At 41.4% G+C, this 22,791-nt stretch overlaps 1 protein-coding gene across 4 annotated transcripts in view; it reads right to left on the bottom strand.

Moving 5' to 3' along the window:
• LOC122557364 (neurite extension and migration factor) overlaps positions 1-22,791 on the bottom strand; it is a 307,983-nt gene that overhangs the window by 37,285 nt on the left and 247,907 nt on the right. For all 4 annotated transcript variants that reach the window (XM_087991911.1, XM_087991913.1, XM_087991912.1 and 1 more), the window contains exon 2: positions 2,014-2,138. The gene's annotated coding sequence lies outside the window, so the exon portion shown is untranslated. The remainder of the gene's footprint in view (positions 1-2,013; positions 2,139-22,791) is intronic.

Below are 22,791 nucleotides of genomic sequence, written 5' to 3' on the forward strand. Positions count from 1 at the left end.
CCCAGGAAAATTCAATGACAGAGGTGAGCAGTGGGAAAAGAGTCACTTTAAAATGCTCTTGCTATATGTTTACCCAATGGAAATGCATTGCTTATAATCTTAACAGTCTACAAAAGATGCGTTTAGGGTGCTTAGGTTGATGGTTTTTTTTGTGTGTGTGTAGAAGTGTGTGTCAGTTATTTTGAGAAAAATAACTTTTAAGCTAACTTATGCCTGATGCCCTATGCCAACTTAAGCAGTAAGAAATAAATAGCTTCCTTGTGTGGTGGGGGTTTTTTAACGGAGGGTGATAATTGAGGTTATTGTTGAATTCTTCTAATTTGTGAGATTTTAAATTCCGTGCATATCAACATAAATACCAAAGATGTTGTTATTGCATGACTATATCACCAAAGAATTGAGTTAATGAGAATGGAAAAAGAGTCTCTGAAAAGCAAAAATGTAGGCTGAGAAAATCTCAAAAATAGCCCACAAAAGATAAGTTTACCCCGATTACTGGCAAGGTCAGCATTTAGCACCCAACTCTAATCAGCCTTGAGAAGATGGTGGTGAGCTGCCTTCTTGTTCCTTTGCCGTCAATGTGATGTTGGTTTGACCTATTGACAGCAAAGAAGTAACAACATATTTTCCAGTTAGGGTGCTGTGTGACTTAGATGGGAATTAGGAGGGAGCATGTTCCTGGAAACAAGATAGTTCTGGCTCTGCTGAGCAAGCTCAAACTGAACAGAAGGTTTTCAAAATGTGACAAACAGATGGTCAGATTGGCGGCATAAAACACAGAAGATCAGCACTGACAGCCATGATTTTGGATAATAATATCGCTCCCTGAAATTAATTTGCACTCCGTTAGATTTGATTCAGAAAAAAAACGACTGTCTCAAAAAACTAGTACTTTAAACAGTTTTGCAGTTGGTGATGCCCCCACGTGCCATCGCCTTCATTGTTGTAGGTAGTAGAAGTCACGGGTTTGGAAGAAGACTTCTCCAGTTATGGCAGTGTATATTGTGGATGGTATGCACTGCAGCCTCAATGCATTGGTGGTGGAAGAGGTGAATGTTAAATCGATGGGGTGTCAATTGAAGGGGTAGCTTTGTCCGGCCTGCTTTCATGCTTCTTGAATATTGTTGGACTGGACTCATTCATCAGGTTTGCAGGAATTTCTTCACACTCCTGGATTTTACCTGTCATCCAATTAGGTTTCTGGTTAATGGTGGATGCACTAAGTTAGTACTCTATGTCGCATTTGGAATGAAGACAGAAAAGGGACAGAGAGTGGGTGAGGTGATAGATGTTATCCCCAAATTAACATGCGCTCCTGGGAATCCAAATCAACATTGGTGTAAAACCTAAAAGCAGGTGAGGGGATAGGTGCCTGCAGTAAAATATTGTACTGTACAGTCAACTTGTATTGAGTCAATCTAACACATTGAATTAGAATCCTGAAAGGGAAAGCTATAAACTCCATTCTTTCTTGGATTTCTCCCTGATTTAGTTCTTTGTTGACACTAAGTAGAATCTTTGATCCCTTTTCTATCAATATAAGAGACCAGACTGTGGCTAACTGATTGAAGATCAGTCAAGATAACAGAACAGGATTGGTGCCTAATCAATCCGAGAACAACGTAAACTACAATCATGGAGTTTGACCGAGCAACATCTCAACTCCAAAGATTTTAATTTTTATTATCATAAAAATAATTTGATGTCAGTGCTTTTTTGAAAACCTACAATTCATACCTGATAGGTATCCTATTACCCCAACTTAAAAAAAAGTATTATTTCAAGTTCTTACAGGACAAGCACCTACACATTCTAATCTGTGAAACAAGCAATTTTCCTCCAGTTTATGTCCACTTAAGCTAAGTTTGGCATATTGTTTTGTAGTTTCAGCTCTTGTAAAGGTATGAAACATAATGCCTTTTAAATACATTTTTCCATAAACCGTTGAAAATGTAAATTCTCATGTTAAACCATCATTGAATAATTATTTTATAGTTTTTATTAATTCCTTACCATGTAGATTGACCCTCTTAAGCTCTGCCATGCTGTAGTTCTGTCCATTCAAGACCTCTTTTCTTATTCATCCATCAATTTTCCCTGTTATTCTTTATTTCAAGAATCATTTGTTTCCAGCCACTCTGTAAATACATTGAATACAGTCCATTTAAACTGTTCAACAGCTACACAACTGTAACTGCAGTCAAAATAAAGCTCATCCAGCAATTTACTGTGTTGAACAATACAAGCCCATCTATTGTCTTCACATTTTACCATTAGTTTGCTTGATACAATAGTCTCATGGATTGCAGGGGGTGTTTTTGTGAGTGATGTTTTTACATATACATGGCGGATAGTGGGGGGGCACAAGGTTAATGTCTCCATTATTCTACAAAACAATGCTGGTGTAATTACTATCATTCCATCTCTAACAGACATGAACCAATTCAGAATGCACAGATCTCTGAAATGAATGGAATTATTAAAATCATTGCTGCTACCGTTTGGAAGATATCACTGTGTCACCGGCAGCTCAATCACTGTAATCACAGAACGGACGTTTTTTTAAAAAATGATTAGTATTTTTCAATTTGCCTGATTTCACATTCTTCTGAAAGCAAGAGTTTTACCTGACAATGCATTCAATTCATCATCATGAAGACCTTTAGCCCACTTCTTCCTTACCTTTCTACATGTGGAAATGCAATGAGGATAATCTACAGAATTTGTAAATTTGCTGAGGTTTTTTTTACACAGATTGCCAGACACCATAATTTGACCAAGTACTGTAGTTATTGTTCACAACTGGTCTTAAATATCACTGTCTTGTATGTGAGGCATTTCAGCGAAGGTCATTCAGATTCCACATTCAAGGATTTTAAAATAAAAGGAAAACAAAAACTTGCATGCTTATAGCACCTTTTGCGACCTCAAAATGAATCAATACTTTACAAAATAGTTTTTTTTAAAAGGAAGTAGTCGCTATTGGAACATAGGTAATGTAACAGCCAATAGGCACACAATGAGCTCCTACAAACAACACTACAATTACCACCAAAGAACATAGGACTGTACAGCACAGGAATGGGCCCTTCAGCCCACAATGCTGTGCTGCACATAATGCCAAATTTAACTAATCCCTTCTGCCTGCCCCTGATCCATATCCCTCCACACCTTGCATATTGAAGTACCTATCTAAAAGTCTCTTAAATGCCCCTAAAGTATCTGCTCCACCATCACTCCTGACAGCGCTTTCCAGAGGTCTCCCGTTCTCTGTGTAATAAACTTGCTCCTCGCATCTCCTTTGAACTTTACCCCCCTCACCTTAAATGCATGCCCCCTAGTACTAGACATTTCAACTCTGGGAAAAGGACTCTGACCGTCAACCCTATCTATGCATCTCAAAATTTTACAGACTTCTATCAAGGCTCCCCTCAGCATCCGCTACTCCAGAGTAAACAACCTGAGTTTTTATAGCTTTTCCTTATAGCTCATGCCCTCTAATCCAGGCAGTATCCTGGTAAACCTCTTCTGCATCCTGTCCAAACCCTCCACACCCTTCCTGTAATGTGGCCACCAGAACTGAATGCAATACTCTAAGTGTGGCCTAACCAAAGACTTATAAAGGTGCACATGACATTCTGACTCTTCTACTCAGTTCCATGACTAATAAAGGCAAGCATGCCATACCCCTTCTTTATCACCCTATCTACTTGCATGGCTACTTTCAGGGAGCTATGGACTTGAACCCCAAGATCTCTCTGTACACCGATGCTGTTCAGGGTCCTGCCATTAACTGTATACTTTTCCTTAACATTTAATCTCTCAAAGTGCAGCACCTCACACTTACACAGATTAAACTCCATCTGCCGTTTCTCCACCCATATCTGCAACTGGTCTATATCCCGCTGCATCCTTTCACAACCTTCAAAACTATCCATAACTCCATCGATCTTTGTATCATCTGCAAACTTACTAAGTCACCCAGCTACATTTTTATCCAAGTCATTTATATATATCACAAACAGCAGAGGTTCCAGTACAGCTCCCTGCAGAACACAACTAGTCATGGACCTCCAGCCTGCAAAACACTCTTTCACCATGACCCTCTGACTTCTATGAACAAGACTAATTTTGACACTGGAATAAATATTGTCAAAGGTACTGGGGATAACTTCCTGATCTTCTATGATACAATCTTTGATAGTTCACCTGAGAGAGCAGACAGGGCCTTGGCATAACTTCTGAACTGAAAAATGGCACCTCTGATAGTGCTGCACTATTAATATACTGAAGTGTCAGCCAACATCCTTGCACTCAAATCTCAGGTGTAGGACTTGAATGCACGTCTTACTGATTCAGAGGAGAGATTCCATTCATAGTGTGGAAGCAGGCCATTTGTCCAGTGGAACCAACCTCAACCCTCCGAAAAGCATTCCATTCAGATCCACTGCACCGGCCACACCCCTCCCATTCCTCCCCCTTCCCTATAACCCTGCATTTCCCATGGATAACCTACCTAGCCTACACATCTCTTGATGATTTAGCATGGCCAAACCCACCTCACCTGCACATCTTTAGACTGTGGGAGGAAACTGGAGCACCTGGAGGAAACCGACAGGAAGAACGTACAAACTCCACACAGACACCAAAAAGTGAATTGAACCCAGGTCCCTGGCGCTGTGAAGCAGCAGCACTAACCACCAAGCCACTGTGCCACCACAGTTGACACAGAAACTTTATAGAATTAAGGGCACATGAGATAGCTTTGGCAAACAGGGTTAAAAAAAAAATCTGAAGGGATTCTACAAATACATGAAGGACAAAAGGGTAACTAGGAAGAGCTTAGGGCCCCTTAAAGATCAGCAAGGCAGGCTATGAGTGGAGTTGCAGGAGACGGGGGAGATACCAAACATGCATTTTGTTTACTGTGAAGAAGAAAATAGAAGTTATAGAATGTGGGGAAATACATAATGACATGCTGAAAAATGTTCATAATACAATGGAGGAGGCACTGGATATCTTCAAGATGGATAAATCCCCAGGACCTGATCAGGTGTACCCTAGAACTCTGTGGGAAGCTAGGGAAGTGATTGCTGGGCTCCATGCTGAGATATTTGTATCATTGATAGACACAGATGAGATGCCAGAAGATTGGAGGTTGGCTAACGTGGTGCTACTATTTAAGAAAGATGGTAAGGAGAGGTCAGGGAACTATAGACTGGTAAGCCTGAGATTGGTGGTGCTTAAGTTGTTGAATGGAATCCTGAAGTACAGGATTTACATGTATTTCGAAAGGCGAGGACTGATTAGGGATGGTCAACATGGCTTTGTGCATGAAAACTCATGTCTCACCAACTTGATTGAGTTTTTTGAAGAAGTAACAAGCAGGATTGATGAGGACAGAGCGGTAGATGTGATCTATATGGACTTCAGTAAGGTGTTTGACAAGTTCCTCGTGGTAGACTGGTTAACAAGGTTAGATGACAGGGAATAGAAGGAGAACTAACTATTTGGATCAGAACTGGCTCAAAGGTAAAAGACAGAGGGTGGTGGCGGAAGGTTGTTTTTCAAACTGGAGACCTGTGACCAGTGATATGCCACAAGGATTGGTGCTGGGTCCACTGATTGTCATCATTTACATAAATGATTTGGATGTGAACATAGGATGTATAGTTAGTAAGTTTGTAGATGACACCAAAATTGGAGGTGTAATAGACAGAGAAGAAGGTTATCTCAGATTACAACAGGATCTTGATCTGATGGGCCAATGGGCAGAGGAGTGGCAAATGGAGTTTAATTTAGATAAAGGCAAAGTGCTGCATTTTGGAAAGGCAAATCAGGGCAGGACTTATACACTTAATGGCAAGGTCCTGGGGAGTGTTGCTGAACAAAGAGACCTTGGAGTGCAGGTTCATAGTTCCTTGAAAGTAGAGTCGCAGGTAGATTAGATAGTGAAGAAGGCGTTTGGCATACTTTCCTTTATTGATCAGTGCATTGTGTATAGGAGTTGGGAGGTCATGCTGTGATTATACAGGACATTGGTTAGGCCACTTTTGGAATATGGTGTGAAATATTGATCTCTCTGCTGCAGGAAAGATATTGTGACATTTGAAAGGGTTCAGAAAAGAGTTACAAGATGTTGCCAGGATTGGAGGGTTTCAGCTATAGAGAGAAGCTGAATAGACTAAGGCTACTTTCCCTGCAGCGTCAAAGGCTGAGGAGTGACCTTGTAGAGGTTGATAAAATCATGAGGGGATGGAAAGGGTAAATAGACAAGGTCTTTTCTCCGGGGTGATGGATTCCAAAACTACATGGCATAGATTTAAGGTTAGAGGGGAAAGATTTAAAAGGGACCTAAGGGGCAACCTTTTCATGCAGAGGATGGTGCATGTATGAAATGAGCTGCCAGAGGAAGTGGTGGAGGCTGGTATAATTATCACATTTAAAAGGCATCTGGTTGGGTATATGAATAGCAAGGGTTCAGAGGAATATGGGCCAAATTCTGGCAAATGGGACTAGATTAATTTAGGATATCTGGTCAGCATGGACGAGATGGACCAAATGGTCTGTTTCCATGCTGTATATCTCTTAAAGCAAGAACCTATGTTGATCTTCAACTTCCTTGAATACATTTTGCTGTCCTATCTAAGACCAACCATCTCCATTTCAACTTTGCAACTTTTACCTGGATGATATAGCTTCATGCTGCACATTGTCTACCTATTTACACAAGTAAAGTTTGAAAGAAGCCAAAACACTGTTCTCAGCAGTGCAGTTGGACTAACCGAAGGGTTAAATTTCACCTGAAATCTGACCATCTGCTTCAGTGACTAAACTTGGTATTCACAATATTCTTCCTAGATGTAGATTAAATAGACTTGTTTCAGATTCCAATTATCAGCCTTACTGTTAGTTACACGCTTTGCTCTCTCAAACATAGGCTGATAGTGACCTGGGGGTAAGTTCAGTCTTCATCCACCTCACATTACATGGTACCACACATCCATTGTACACAATGTGGGATTAGATGCACATCTGCCCACTGGCACAAACAATGTGAGACACTGACATAACCAGTTTCGTCCAGCACCTGCCAGGTTACATTAATGCACCAAAGCTACTTCCCAGCAACTAAATATACTGTTTATGAAATTTAGCCTTTTCTCTCTTTGTATGGATATGATCCCTCTTTTGTCTGACAGTTAAGTCAGCTAGAATTCTCTTTCTGCATCACTAATTACCCATGGCCAAGCGACTCAATGCAAGGCCTTCTTATTGATCTTCAACTTGGGTTAGGGTACAAGGAGATTTGCCTTTAAATCCCTGTTGAAATCCATTGAACAGGTGTTTAATGTGTCCAAAATTGGGAACAACAGTTGGTGTAGGACAGAAATCTGCTACACAGCTTTCAAAACTGGTGCTCTCAAAAGCTTTGAAAATTCCAGGGCTGTCTTCCAGAAATGATGATTAGGTCCAAATTAGGAGTCTGTGTGATTTGGAGAATTTGAAGGAGACATGAAGATGATGCTCTCCCTGTAACAATGCTATTCATACCCTTCTTGATGTTTGAAACCAATGAACAGGATACTAGCTGGCAAACTAAGCATGGCAAGTTTTTAGATTAGATTAGATTAGATTAAATTCCCTACAGTGTGGAAATAGGCCCTTCAGCCCAACAAGTCCACACCGACTCTCCAAAGAGGAACCCACCCTACCCATAGTGACTAATGCCCATAGTGTTGTGCATTAGTCATTCCCCTCTGACTAATGCACAACACTATGGGCAATTTAGCATGGCCAATCTACCTAACTTGCACATCTTTGGACTGTGGGAGGAAACCGGATCACCCAGAGGAAACCCACGCAGACACGGGGAGAATGTGACAGACAGATGCCCGAGGCTGGAATCGAACCTGGGTCTCTGGTGCTGTGAGGCAGCAGTGCTAACCACTGAGCCACCGAGTTGCTTACAACATCTTCTAGATTAATCAACAGTATGTGCTGGTGATGGAGAAGGTGGAGAGAATCCAGTAGGAGGGTTGACTGAATCATTACAGCACAGGAAGAAGCCATTTGGCCTGTCACATCAGTACCAGCTCTCTGAAGGAGTATTTTACCTTGTGCCTTCTTGCTGCATATTTCTCCTTAATTGAACCTCCTCCCCATCACATTCTCAGGCACAGTAATTCAGATCTCCAGCACTCTCTGTGTAAAATAAAAGTTTCTCATGTCTTCTTATCTTAACATAGGAATAGGCCATTCAGATCCTTGAACCAGTTCCACTATTCAATGAGATCATGGCTGACCTGGAGCTTAAATACATAAATCTGCCTTTGGCCCATATCACTTAATACTTTTATTGAACAAAAAATGTTTATCTCAGATTTAAAATTAATAATTGATCCTCTATCCACCACTATTTATAGAAGAGACTTCTAATCCTCCACCAGCCTGTGTTTGTAGAAATGCTTCCCAACATTTCTCCTGAATGGTCTGGCCCTGGTTCTCAGACTATGCCCCCTAGCCCGAGAATCCCCAAACAGTGAAAATTATTTATCTTTATCTACCATGTCTTCTCCTGTTAATAGCTTGAAGACTTCAATCAGATTGTCCTTCAATTTCTAAATTTTGGAGAAAACAGGTCTAATTTATATAATTTCTTCTTATAACTTAGCCCCTGAAATCTAGATTTCATTCTTGCATACCTACATTACACTCTTTCTAAGGCCAATATATCCTTTCCAAGATATGGTACCCAGATCAGCTCATAGTACTCCATTAGTTTTGACCAGGGTTTTGCATAACTTCTGAATCGTTATACTTCAGTCCTCTAGGTATAAAAGGCTAGCATTCCATTCACTTTTTTGATTATTTGCTGTATGTATTTCTGACATTTTAAAGATCAATGCACCTGAACTTCTGACCAGGGCCGGAAATCATCTTCCAATCCAGATCAGACAAAAGAAAAGATATTTCCATTTAGAGGAGTTCTCTATCCTGACCAGGAGTCTTCCCAACTGAATCCCAACTGCCGGTGGCAAAATGGATTGGTTTTGAAAGCCACATCTTTTATCCTGAAAGATCCTGAAATCACTTCCAAAGCAACTGAGAGAAAAATATGCGTGAGTGAGAGGGTCAAGCGAAGGTTGGATGAAAAGGTATACGTGGTAGGTGGGTGAGGGGTAAAACAACACATGGATAAAGGGGCAATGTGCCAGATGATGAGGGGTTGGGGTAGCAGGTTGGTGAGGACTTGATGTACTGGGTATATCGCAGGCTACCTTTTCTGTAATTTTATTTCCTGTTGTGCACAGCAGGGTCTTCTGGCATGGCGGCTCAGTGGTTAGTGCTGCTGCCTCACAGCACCAGGGACCTGGGTTCCATTCCACCCTTGGGCAACTGTCTGTGTAGAGTTTGCACATTTTCCCCATGTCTGAATGGGTTTCCTCTGGGTTCTCTGGTTTCCTCCCACAGTCCAAAGATGTGCAGGTCAAGTGGATTGGCCATGCTAAACTGGACCATATGGCCCAGGGATGTGTAGGCTAGATGGCCTGGCCTTGGGAAGTGCAGGGTAACAGGGATAGGATAGGGTAATGCAGTGGTCTGGATGGGATGCTCATCGGGGGTTGTGTAGATGCGATGGGCCAAGAGACCTGCTTCACCACTGTAGGAAGTCAATGCATGGGACCTCCGAGTGGGCCATAATTTTGAGGGAGCGGTGATTGCAGGTAGATGGGGATGTAGGTGGAGAGGTGTGGAGGTAGGCTTGCCACATGGTGAGAGGTAAGTGGCTGAGTGCATGGGGTATGTGGATGGGTGGGATATTGGCTCAGATCAGATTGGGATTAGCTCAACAGGGAGTCAGAGGAGGTCAAATCAGAGGGATAGTGAATGTTGGGTAGGCAGTCAGGGGTCTGGGGAGGCTAGGACTGGTAGGGGTGCATGATGGTGGTGAGTGGCGAGTTGGGGTTGTCAGTTTAATAAGTACCCAGGAGTGATAGCAAATTTTAATTCCTCTAAATTTTTCTGGGTAATTATTAAGATAAGTGAGTTGAAACCCTCCAAAATCTCCAACTAATTCAGAGCTGAGGCCTTCCTTGTAAGACTTCATACTCTTGGTAAGCGTGTGTTGGAAGCTTCAACATCATAGGTAATTCCTGAAACAGTTAGCTGTGTTGGGAGTTCAACACACAATTCTTGTCTATACTGCTGCAGCGACCATCTTCCCATTGGAAGATCTGGACTAAACTTTTTTTTCCCTATCTGCTCTCTCCAGAACCTCCAAAACTTTAGATATTTCTATCAAATGTCTTCTTGACCTTTACTTCTTCCAAGTTTAAAATCCCAATTTCATCAGTCTATGTAAATCACTGAAGTTCTTCATCCACAGAATGATTCTTATGAATCTTTCCTACCTCCTCTCCCGTGACTTCAAATCTTTCTTAAAGCGCAGTGCAGAGAACTGGGCAGAACACTCCAGTGAGGCTGAACTTATACTTTACATGCGTTTAACATAAATACTTTTTCTTGTACTCCCAACTCTTATTAATAAAGCCTAAGATGCTGTATGCTTTATTAGCTTCTCTCTCAAGCTGTCTCACCACCTTCAATGACTTATGCACGTGTAATCTAGGTCCCTCTCCACCTGCAACCCCCTTAGAACTGTCTCCCTTGTTTCATGCTGTCTCTGTGCTCTTCTCACCAAAATGTATCACTTCATACGTCTTTGCATTGAATTTTATCATCTGCCACTTCATCCATTCCAGCAACTTTTGAAGTTCTACATTGTCCTTCTCATAGTTCACAATGTTCCAAGTTTTGTATCTGTCTGAAATTTTGAAATTGAGCCCTGTACCATGGGGAAGCAATCTGTATTGAATGGTATCATGGCTCTTTTGTTTCGTTGTTCCGTGTTTGGCACTATAAAGTACAAGCCTGCCAGTCTGTGTTGTTTCCATTACAAAGATTTTGTTTTTTCAAAATCTTCCAATCTACAACCAACATTGGGAAATATGTGGTCATGTTGGACCACTCAAGATCACTCGTCTGCTCATGTCATGGCATTAAGTAACTTTGAAACTTTCCTTTTCACATGCAAAGTGGAATGACCAATGTTCAGCCTCTGTTTCCAAATCAACCTCAAAGGAATGTGGATGCTGGGAGAGAAGCCCAAGGTGGCTCAGTGTCCCAAAACTCTGAGAGAACTCAAATATGCTGCAGCTTTATAATGCATACTTGGCAAAATGCAGTGACTTTGGAAATTAACTACTCTCAGTATAATATCTGCTTTAAAGGCTCATCATTAATAATTTCAGAAAAAGCAAAAGAGTGACAGTTTGCCCCTCCCATTGCTTAAACTGTGAAGGGTACATGTGGGTGTACAATGGCACAGAACTCAAGATAAGCTACTTGACAGAAAGATTGGTAGGACTCATGCATCAGTCCAACAGCCTAATCCTTCAATTCGATGCTAATGTAAATTCACAAGCATATTACACGACTTAATTGCAGTACGTGAGGAATACTGAAGATATAAAGCACATAGTGTTCAAGGGCCATGATGTTGAATAGTTTTATCATACTGTAGTGCTATGAGTATCTTAGCATTAGGATGACACAAATGAGGTGCTCTAATCATTATGTGAACCTATTATAAAGTCAAGAGGTTACTGCAATTTAAAACATCTAATTATTTTCATACAGATACAGAAATTGCTGGAAACATGAGCAAATTGATTAGCAACTGGACGAAAATGGTAGGTTAGCAATATTGACAGGAAGTCTATTAAAATCAGGAACATACTTGTGTGTCCCAGCCAAAATATTAAGCCATGCATTTCATTCACGCGCTGACTGACCAACCAACAGTTCTGTTTTAGTGCGATTTATTTTTTTAATTTCATGTTTCCTAATGTCACCTCTCCCTTATAAAGTAGGCAGCTAGATTGGCAACCTATACACTCACATAAACACACAATCCTTCCACTATCGATATACTGTAGCTGCATCTATAGGATACACTATAACAAATCACAAAGATTCCTTTGGCATATCTCCCAAACTTGCAGCCTCCTACAGCCTGATGGATGAGGATAGCAGATACATGGTAACCATCAGCGCCAAGCTTCTCTCCAAATGACCAACTAGGCTAGCCTATCCATCATTGTTGCTGGGTCAAAACCCCTCCTAGTGGCATTGTGGAAGATCCTTCAAGACCTGGACTGTAGTGCTTCAAGAAGGTCTTGAGAATGAGTTTTTAAAATATAGAAAGTGCAAGCCTCAAATCTTTATGACAAATTGTCCAAGGCTGTTTGCCATCAGTGGGGTGGTAGATCCAATCTGCACAAATTGAAACTATTGCCTGTGACTTTTCAATATCACCTACTGATGGTGAAAGCCCACAGACTCATAGGGGTCATGTGTACAAGAATAGCATAAACTTTACTTTGTCAATTAGATCTGGAGTTGTGTAAGTCCAAATGGCTGACTGACTTTGCACAGTAAGTAGCAGAGTTATCCAATGTTAGGCTATGCCAATTCGCAACTTTCCTGTTTTAAAAGGTTAATATAATGTTAGACTATATCTCGTTGAAACACATGTATGTATATATAGTACAATATATTTACCAGGTTGAATATAAAGGGATAGAAATTATGCTGCAATTGTAACAAGTTCCAGTATGAACAGATCTGGGTTATTGTGTTCCTTCTGAGGGCTGTCATCAGGGAGGATGGATATTTTGTAATCAAATGTGTTGTGACACACCAATGGAGGATGTGGGACTTGAACCTGGGACTTCTGGCTCAGAGGTAGGGGCATCACCACTGTGCTACAAAAGCTCCCTCCCACCTCAGGTCAGATATACATGTCATTAAGGGATTTCTAATGCAGATTTACTAGAATAATATTCAGGTTAAAAGGGTTAAATTATGTGAACAGATTGTAAATGCTAGTCTTGTATTCCCTTGAGCTTACTCAATTCACAGCTGAATCTTCTAAAGTGTTTAAGATAATTAGAGGAATTGAAAGGGCAGAAATATAGACATTATTTCCTCTTGTGGAGGTGTCAGAACAGGGGGGATACAATCTTAAATTAAGAGCAAGGCTATATAGGAGTGAAGTCAGGAAATACTTCTACACCAAGTATATTGCAAATCTTGAACTCTCTCCCTAGAAAAACTAAAATAGAATCTGCAGGCAGGTAGGGTCAATTGAAATTTCAAAAACTGGACTTAAATTTTTGTTCGGTCAAGATATTAGGTTATCTAGAAACAAGACTTGCAAACGGACTTGGAATGCAGATCAGCCATAACTGAACTAAGCAGCAGAAGAGAGGTTGGAATGGTCAGTCTCAGCTACTCTTCTCTTTCTGCTGTATTGATCTCTCCTCGGGTCCCTCCTCACCTACAAGAGATTAGAGACATCATCTGAAAACGCAACTTCAGCTTTCATATGTACACTTGATGATGTGATCCTCTACATGACCTTGCCCTCTCTCAACTCCTCCTCTGTTGCTAAATCATTGGATTGCTTGACCACCTCCAATATAAGAGGAGTATAAACTTCCTCCAACTAGATAATGGGAAGGCTGAAGGCATTGTGTTTGGTCTCTCCTCATAACACAGCTCCTAGCCACAGATTCCATCCTTCTCCCTGACAAAAGTCTAGATTACATTAGTCTGCTCTTTGCATCACATTTGACCCTGAGGCAAGCTTTCAATAATATATTCATGTCATTGCAAAGACTACCTGTTCCCATCTCCATTGGATTAAACAACTTTGCATTTGTTTTAGTTCACCTGTTTCAGAAACCCTATTTCATGCATCCCCTACCTCTAAACTCAAGTATTCCAATGTACTCCTGAATGGTCTCCCACATTCTATTCCTCTTGACTCTGAAGTCATCTAAACTCTTTAATATGGACTTAGGTAAGGTGTTCGACAAGGTTCCCCATGGGAAACTGGTTAGCAAGGTTAGATCTCATGAAATGCAAGGAGAACTAGCCATTTGGATACCGAAATGGCTCAAAGGCAGAACACAGAGGGTGGTGGTGGAGGTCTGTTTTTCACTGGAGGCCTGCGACCAATGGAATGCCACAAGGATTGGTGCTGGGCCCACTACTTTTCATCATTTATATAAGTGATTTGGATGTGTGCATAAGAGGTATAATTAGTAAATTTGCAGACGACACCAAAATTGGAGGTGTAGTGGACAGCAAGTGAGGTTACCTCAGAGTCCAATGGGATCTTGATCAGATGGGCCACTGGGCTTAGGAGTGGCAGATGGAGTTTAATTTGGATAAATGCGATGTGCTGCATTTTGAGATAGCAAATCTTAGCAGGACTTATACACTTAATGGTATGGTCCACGGGAATGTTGCTGAACAAAGAAACCTTGGATTGCAGGTTCATGGCTCCTTGAAAGTAGGATCGCAGGTAGATAGGATAGTGGAGAGGCATTTGGTATTCTTTCCTTTATTGGTCAGAGTATTGAGTAAGGAGTTGGGAGATCATGCTGTGGCCATACAGGCTAGGCCACTTTTGGAAGATTGCATGCAAGTTTGGTCTCCTTCCTAATGGAAGGATGTTGTGAAACTTGAAAGGGTTCAGAAAAGATTTACAAGGATGTTGCCAGGGTTGGCGGAATTGAGCTATAGAGAGTTGAATAGGCTGGGGCTGTTTTCCCTGGAGCATCGGAGACTGAGGTGTGGCCTTACAGAGGTTTATAAAATCATAAGGGACATGGATAGGGTAAATAGGCAAAGTCTTTTCCCTGGGGTGGGGGAGTCCAGAACTAGAGGGCATAGTTTTAGGGTGAGAGGGGAAAGATATAAAAGAGACCTACGGGGCAACATTTTCACACACAGGGTGGTAGGTGTATGGAATGAGCTGCCAGAGGAAGTGGTGGAGGCTGGTACAACTGCAACATTTAAAAGGCATCAGGATGGGTATCTGAATAGGAAGGGCTTGGAGGGATATGGGCCAGGTGCTGGCAGGTGGGACTAGATTGGATAGGGATATCTGGTTGGCATGGACGGGTTGGACCGAAGGGTCAGTTTCCGTGCTGTACATCTCTATGACTCTATAACTCATACTGATCCCATTCCCCTAACCCACTGATCTACACAGATTGACCAGGCGATAAAGTCTTAATTTTAAATCTCGTATCCTAATTTTCAAACCCTCCATGATCTCAGCCTTTCATGATCTCAATAAGGTCTTTCAGCCTCCCAATTCGCTGAGATAATTGCATTCCTCTAAATCTATTTCTCATGCATCATCAGTCTTAATTGCTTCATTATTGTTGGCAGTGCCTAGAGTTGCCTTGGCCCCAAATTCTGGAATTCCCTCCTTATACCTCTCTGCTCTTCTACTTTGCTTTCCCAAAATCTCTTGAATTCTACCTCTCATCTGACCTCATCTCACTTTGAGACTCAACATGCGATTTTGTTTTTAAATGCTCCTAAGAAACATGCTTTGTTACATTAAAGGTGGTATATAGGTTGCTCACAATACTGGCAATACAATTTCATGTGAGATATTTTACATTTGATTAGAACAACAAAATAATTAGAAAACAGTCAACACAACACAGGGGCATTATCTCAAATGACAGTTGGTTTACCAAGGACAATTCTATGGAAGATGTCAGCATTGATCTTCAGGAAGAACAACTGAGAATCTATCAAAGGTTCCCTCAAAAAAGCAAAGGATCCTGACGTCTTGTACAGATTCAACCTTCAGCAGTGGTGTAGTGGTTAATTTCCTGACAATCTTTTCAGTTTCTGTGAGTGCTAGAGATGCAATTACACAGTACAGCACATCACCAGGTAAGTACAAGGTCTAAATTATTATATTTCATGAGAGTAGTCCCGAATGGCAGCTCATGGAATAGCAATGCATAAAATTCAGGACCAAGATGATAGCAAGCCTATACTATGTTTTCTTAAATTGTACTCTTCTATATATACATAAAATTATTTTATCATGTAGAATATTATAGATACTTAATCTGTTGAATTCTTGAATTTTATTGTTGGATTGCCTGAAATACATGCCATTCTTCCTTGCAGACTGACATGTGGGTGTGCATTGCATGAATGATCTCACTATTGGAGTAGGGCATTTAAAATGAATCCACCTCGGTGAAAGACCAAAGATTGTCATGCCACACCATGCCGAAATTGACAGAGATGAGGAGAAGATGAGGTAAATAAAGCTGTATTAGTGAGCCAGGGTTTAATGACATTCTGAGGAGCCTCTCACTATTTATCAGCGACACGTGATGCTTAACCAGAATTTAAAGTCCATTTATCAAAAACTCAAATTAAACTGATTTCTTACACCACATTCTCATTGAGAAGTTTTATTGTACAAAGGTGCATGTAAAATTGTTGTTGTGATTAGGCCATTATGAAAATGAAGCAGATAAGGAGGAAGACCGTGGGATTCAAAGGTCAAGCAATCACCCACAAACATTGGAATGAACATGCATGACAGAGCTATATCTGTCAGGGATGTAGCTAGGTCTTAGCTCCTAAATTCTTTGCCTTTATGCCTACATTATATTATCATCTTTTATTATTATTACTATTTGTCTTTATAGCCAAGGCATTGATTTTAAAAGCAGGATGATTAAGCTGGAACGAATAGGATGTTTGTAAGGCTGCAGCTACATGTATTGTGTGCGGTTCTGGAACCCACATTATAGGAGGAATATGATGGTGCTGTGAAAGGTGCAAAGATGATTTAGCAGAATGTTGTTTGGGCTCGAGAGTTTTAGTTATGATGAGATTGGATATATTGGAGATTTCAGCTTGGAGCAGAGGAGACTGAGGGAGGAAATGATTGAGATGCTTAAAATTATAAGAAGCAGAGACAGGGTAGTTAGGAAGGTAATTTTCACCATGATAGAGAAATCAATGCACAGGGTCATAGATTACAGATTAGATTACATTACAGTGTGGAAACAGGCCCTTCGGCCCAACAAGTCCACACCGACCCGTCGAAGCGCAACCCACCCATACCCCTACATTTACCCCTTACCTAACACTACGGGCAATTTTAGCATGGCCAATTCACCTGACCTGCACATCTTTGGACTGTGGGAGGAAACCGGAGCACCCGGAGGAAACCCACGCATAGATTTAAGGTAAGGGCAGAAGGCGCATAGAGGATGTGCTAAAAGATGTTGCTACCCAGAGGTTAGTGCGAATCTGGAATTAACTGCCTGCAAGGGTGGTACTACCAAATACCCTCATAATATTGATCTGGTGCTTTAAGAAGACAGAAACAAAGAGTAGGAATAAATAGGTAATTCTCACATTGGCAGATTATGACTATTTCGGTACCACAAGGATCAGTACTTGGGCTGTAGCTGTTCACAATATATATCAATGATTTGGAGACTGATAGCAAATGGAATATTTCCAAATTTGCAGATAATATAAAGCTAAGCGGGAATGCCTATTGCAAGGAAAATGCAAAACAGTTTCAGGAGGATTTGGATAGACTTAGTGACTTGGCAAAATATGGCAGGTAGAATGTAATGTGGAAAAATGTCAAGTTACCCACTTTAGAAGAAACAGATGTACATAATAGTTGTTAAATGGTAAGAGATTGGAAAGTATACCTAGGTGTCCTTATTAACCTGCTCAGAGATGCTATTACACACTTCCAGAGCAGGTATTACTTGAACCCAGACCTCTCAGTTCAGGAGTAGGGACATTACCACTGCATCACAAGATGGCGCCCTTGTCAAAAACTCACTGAGGGCTAATATGCAGGTGCAGCAAGTTACTACAATGGCTATTAGATTGTCAACCTTTACTGCAAGAGGATTTGAGTACAACAGTAGTGAAGTCTTGCTTCAATTTTATAGCACAACAGGTCAGGCAGCATCTGAGGAGCAAGAGAATCGCTGTTTTGGGCATAAACCCTTCATCCCAAAACATTGATTCCCTTGCTCCTTGGATGCTACCTGACCTGCTTTGCTTATCCAGCACCACACTCTCGACTCTGATCTCTAGCATCTGCAGTCCTCACTTTTTCTCAATTATATAGCAGTTTGGTTAGATTACATCTGGAGTACTGTATGCAGTCTTGATGTCCTTATCTCAGGTAAAATATCATTGAGAGAGACTGCAATGAAGACTCTTTGGACTTGTTTCCGAGATGGTGGAACTGTCCTACTGGCAAACCAAGCCTATAGACTCTGGAGTTTCAAAAAATGAGAGGTCATCTTATTGAAAGTTACAAAATACTTAAAAGGGATGGACAGCATAGATACAGGTAAGATGTTTCCCCACGTCTGATGTCTGGAACTAGTGGCAGGGAGGGGGGAGGCAGTGCACAGTTTGAAAAGAAGTGGGATGTCACTTTGGGCTGAAATGTAGATAATTTTGTTTTACTCAGGGAACTGCGCACCTCTGGAATTCTCCACTGCAGAAGAATTTGGAACTATATGTTTAAGGTAGATACTGATTGATTTCTATTAGTGTACAGGGTTATAAGCATGGGCTGGGCAAAAGGCATTCAAGTGTTTGATCAGACACTATTATGCTGAATGGCAGGACAGGCTTGATGCATTGAACACAATAATATTTATATAATATTACATAGTTAATGTTTAACCAGAATTTAGTGTTCTTTAATGAAAACTCCAAACTAATCTATTTGCTTTTACCACATTGTTGTTCTGCTTCCTTCTGAAGTAGATTCCTTTTTTAAAACCTGCAAAATGACAACAAATGCAGGAACTATCCAATATGTCATACAAAACAGAATGACAGAATGGGCAGTTGAAATAATGAAAACTGTTTGAAAATATTGTTAAAGAGGATTCTGCTTTCATAAAAGCCTTTGAAGATTTGAGGAGATTGCTTGAAGCATCATTTTTGCAACAGTCATTCTGCCTGCATTTCAATGTAATGTGCATGGCAGTACACACAATAGGTTCGACAAACACTCTACCACTTGACAACAGTGAATCACTAATGTTTGTCACATCACTGGGACACAGTGAAGGAAGAAAAGACAAGATTGAATGGTACTAAAAGATAAAATTTGGCAGTAGAGTTTTGAATTAGTTGATGGGACACAAGGTGGAAGGCCAGCCAAGTGTCCATAGGGAAATTCCCTCCTGGAGATGATGAGGCCATGGATGATAATGATAGCTGCAAACGTGCTGACACAGAAGGAGGCAGAGTAAAATTGATGTATCTTGCAAGTTGATTAGTTTAGTTTTAAAGAGATTAGTAAGCCACTGCTTACATTGAAATAATAACTAGTTTATTACATCTAAAGGAACTGGATAGAGCTTTAGATTAGATTAGATTACTTACAGTGTGGAAACAGGCCCTTCGGCCCAACAAGTCCACACCGCCCCACCGAAGCGCAACCCACCATACCCCTACATTTACCCCTTACCTAACACTACGGGCAATTTAGTATGGCCAATTCACCTGACTTGCACATCTTTGGACTGTGGGAGGAAACCAGAGCACCCGAAGGAAACCCACGCAGACACGGGGAGAACGTGCAAACTCCACACAGTCAGTCGCCTGAGGCGGGAAATGAACCCGGGTCTCTGGCGCTGTGAGGCAACAGTGCTAACCACTGTGCCACTGTGCCGCCCACTGTGCCACTTTACTTGGGTATGTCTAACTCTGCTGAAGCTGTTATCAAACACCATTCTAGTCTCTCAGTCAAAAGTTTCCTTACGTTATTTTGGGAGGTGTCGAGTCACATCGCCTTATGTTAACCCTTACAACTAAAGACACAATGAAAACACTGAAAGTCAGTTAGCTTAGTTGGCTGTATAGCTGTTTTGCAAACGCAGAGTGTTGCCAACAGCATGGGTTCAATTCTCATGGGTTCATACCATGAGGCATTCTCCTTCTTAACCTCTCCTCTTCCCTGAGGTGTGGTAACCCTCAGGTTAAAACACCACCAATGGTCTCTCCTCATTAAGAGAACAGCCAGTAAGACTGCAATGACGTTACCTTTTCACAATGAAGAAATTGCAGAGTTTGCAGCACTATCCAGAAGATATTGACTTTGATCTTCCCTTGGCTTTACCTCTACAAAATTATGGTTCTTTTCAGTTACGGATGTTGGACAAGCAATGCATCAGCGTAGAATCCGTGAAGGAGATGAGAAAAATGATGCAAGGTAGGATTGGATTATTATCACAGAGAATGTGTTATCACCAATGAGCAGCATGTAGATGAGGTAGAGGAGGGTGGCAGACAATGCAAGGTGCTTGAAATCTCGAGATAACAATGCACAGCTAAAAGGAAAAATATTGCTGCAGACGTTGTTGTGGTTCTGTTCGCCGAGCTGGGAATTTGTGTTGCAGACGTTTCGTCCCCTGTCTAGATGACATCCTCAGTGCTTGGGAGCCTCCTGTGAAGCGCTTTTGTGATGTTTCCTCCGGCATTTATAGTGATTTGTACCTGCCGCTTCCGGTTGTCAGTTCCAGCTATCCATTGCAGTGGCCAGTATATTGGGTCCAGATCAATGTGCTTATTGATTGAATCTGTGGATGAGTGCCATGCCTCTAGGAATTCCCTGGCTGTTCTCTGTTTGGCTTGTCCTATAATAGTAGTGTTGTCCCAATCGAACTCATGTTGCTTGTCATCTGAGTGTGTGGCTACTAAGGATAGCTGGTGGCTAGTTTCGTGGCTAGTTGGTGTTCATGGATGCAGACCGTTAGCTGTCTTCCTGTTTGTCCTATGTAGTGTTTTGTGCAGTCCTTGCATGGGATTTTGTACACTACGTTGGTTTTGCTCATGCTGGGTATCGAGTCCTTCATCCTGGTGAGTTGTTGTCTGAGAGTGGCTGTTGGTTTGTGTGCTGTTATGAGTCCTAGTGGTCGCAGTAGTCTGGCTGTCAGTTCAGAAATGTTCTTGATGTATGGTAGTGTGGCTAGTCCTTTGGGTTGTGGCATGTCCTCATTCTGTTGTCTTTCCCTTAGGCTTCTGTTGATGAAATTGCGGGGGTATCTGTTTTTGGCGAATACATTGTATAGGTGTTCTTCTTCCTCCTTTTGCAGTTCTGGTGTGCTACAGTGTGTTGTGGCCCTTTTGAACAGTGTGTTGATGCAACTTCTTTTGTGTGTGTTGGGGTGGTTGCTTTCGTAGTTTGGGACTTGGTCTGTGTGTGTGTGGCTTTCCTGTATACCTTTGTAGTGAAATCTCCGTTCGGTGTTCTCTGTACCATCACATCTAGGAATGGGAGTTGGTTGTCCTTTTCTTCCTCTCTAGTAAATCGGATTCCTGTGAGTGTGGCGTTGATGATCCCTTGTTTGTTCTCTATTTATGTGTTTTTAATGATTACAAAGGTGTCATCCACATATCTGACCCAGAGTTTGGGTTGAATTTGCGGTAAGACTGTTTGTTCTAATCTTTGCATTACCGCTTCTGCTATGAGTCCAGAGATGGGTGAGCTCATGGGTGTGCCGTTGATTTGTTCATATATTTGGTTGTTGAATGTGAAGTGTGTTGTGAGGCACAGGTCCAGTAGTTTGAGTATGCAGTCTTTGTTGATAGGTTCCCCGTCTTGTTGTCTGTTCTGTATGTCCAGCAGGTTGGCTATTGTTTCTCTGGCTGGGGTTTTGTCGATAGAGGTAAACAGTGCCGTTACATCGAATGAGACCATATTCTTCCTTGTCTATGTGTATATTTCTGATGATGTCCAAGAATTCCTGTGTTGACTGTATAGAGTGTCTGGATCCACTGATCAGGTGTTTCAGTTTCTGCTGTAGTTCTTTAGCCAGTTTGTGTGATGGTGTCCCTGGTAGTGATACTATGGGACCCAATTTACCGGCCACTGCAGCGGACAGCTGGAACTGACTCCCGGAAGCGGTAGGTATAAATCACTATAAATGCCGGAGGAAACATCACAGAAGCGCTTCACAGGCGGCTTCCAAGCACTGAGGATGTCACCTAGACAGGGGACGAAACGTCTGCAACACAAATTCCCACCTCGGCGAACAGAACCACAACAACGAGCACCCGAGCTACAAATCTTCTCCCAAACTTTGAATTGCTGCAGACATTATGACTCCAACTGGATTACTGAAAATGAATCAAAGTGGGAGAGATCTAATGAACTGGACAGGGGAGGAAAACACTGAACCATGCCAAAGTCTGCAGAGAACTTTAATGTTTTACATTAAAAGTTTTTCTTTTCACCAATTTATAATTTCAATCCTTGCTGTACTTTAAAATAATACTCTAGTTTACCCACACCATTTATTTTTTAATATAGCTTGATAACTTTAATTCTCTAAACATTCCCCAGAATTTGTTTCCTTTACACTTTTATTATGTTTGATTGTTGTTTGATATTCTATGCACTCAAAAATCAGGACAAATATAACCAGTCCAATTACCATTTAATCAGTTTACACTCAATCATCAATATAGTGAAGAAAACGGTCATGAACAGTGTTATCAAGCAGCATCAGCTTAGAAACTGGTCATTGACATTCAGTTTGGGGACCACCAGGGCCACTCAGCTCCTGACCTCAATATAGCCTTGGTTCAAACATGGACAAAATGGTGCAATAGAATTGAATTCCAGAGGTGAGATTAGAGTGACCGTGCTTGACATCATAGCAGAATTTAACCTGAGTGTGACATCAAGGAGCATTAACAAAACTGGAATCAATGGGAATAGAGGGGGGAGAAACCCGCTGCCGGTTTGAGTCACATTTAGCACATAGGAAGATAGTCATGGTTGTTAGAGGTCAGCCATCTCTGCTCCCGGAAAACACTGCAGGAATT

This window comes from Chiloscyllium plagiosum, unplaced genomic scaffold, assembly GCF_037043375.1.
Source record: "Chiloscyllium plagiosum isolate Xiang-an unplaced genomic scaffold, Cpla_swu_hap1 HiC_scaffold_11, whole genome shotgun sequence".
Lineage (NCBI taxonomy): Eukaryota > Metazoa > Chordata > Chondrichthyes > Orectolobiformes > Hemiscylliidae > Chiloscyllium > Chiloscyllium plagiosum.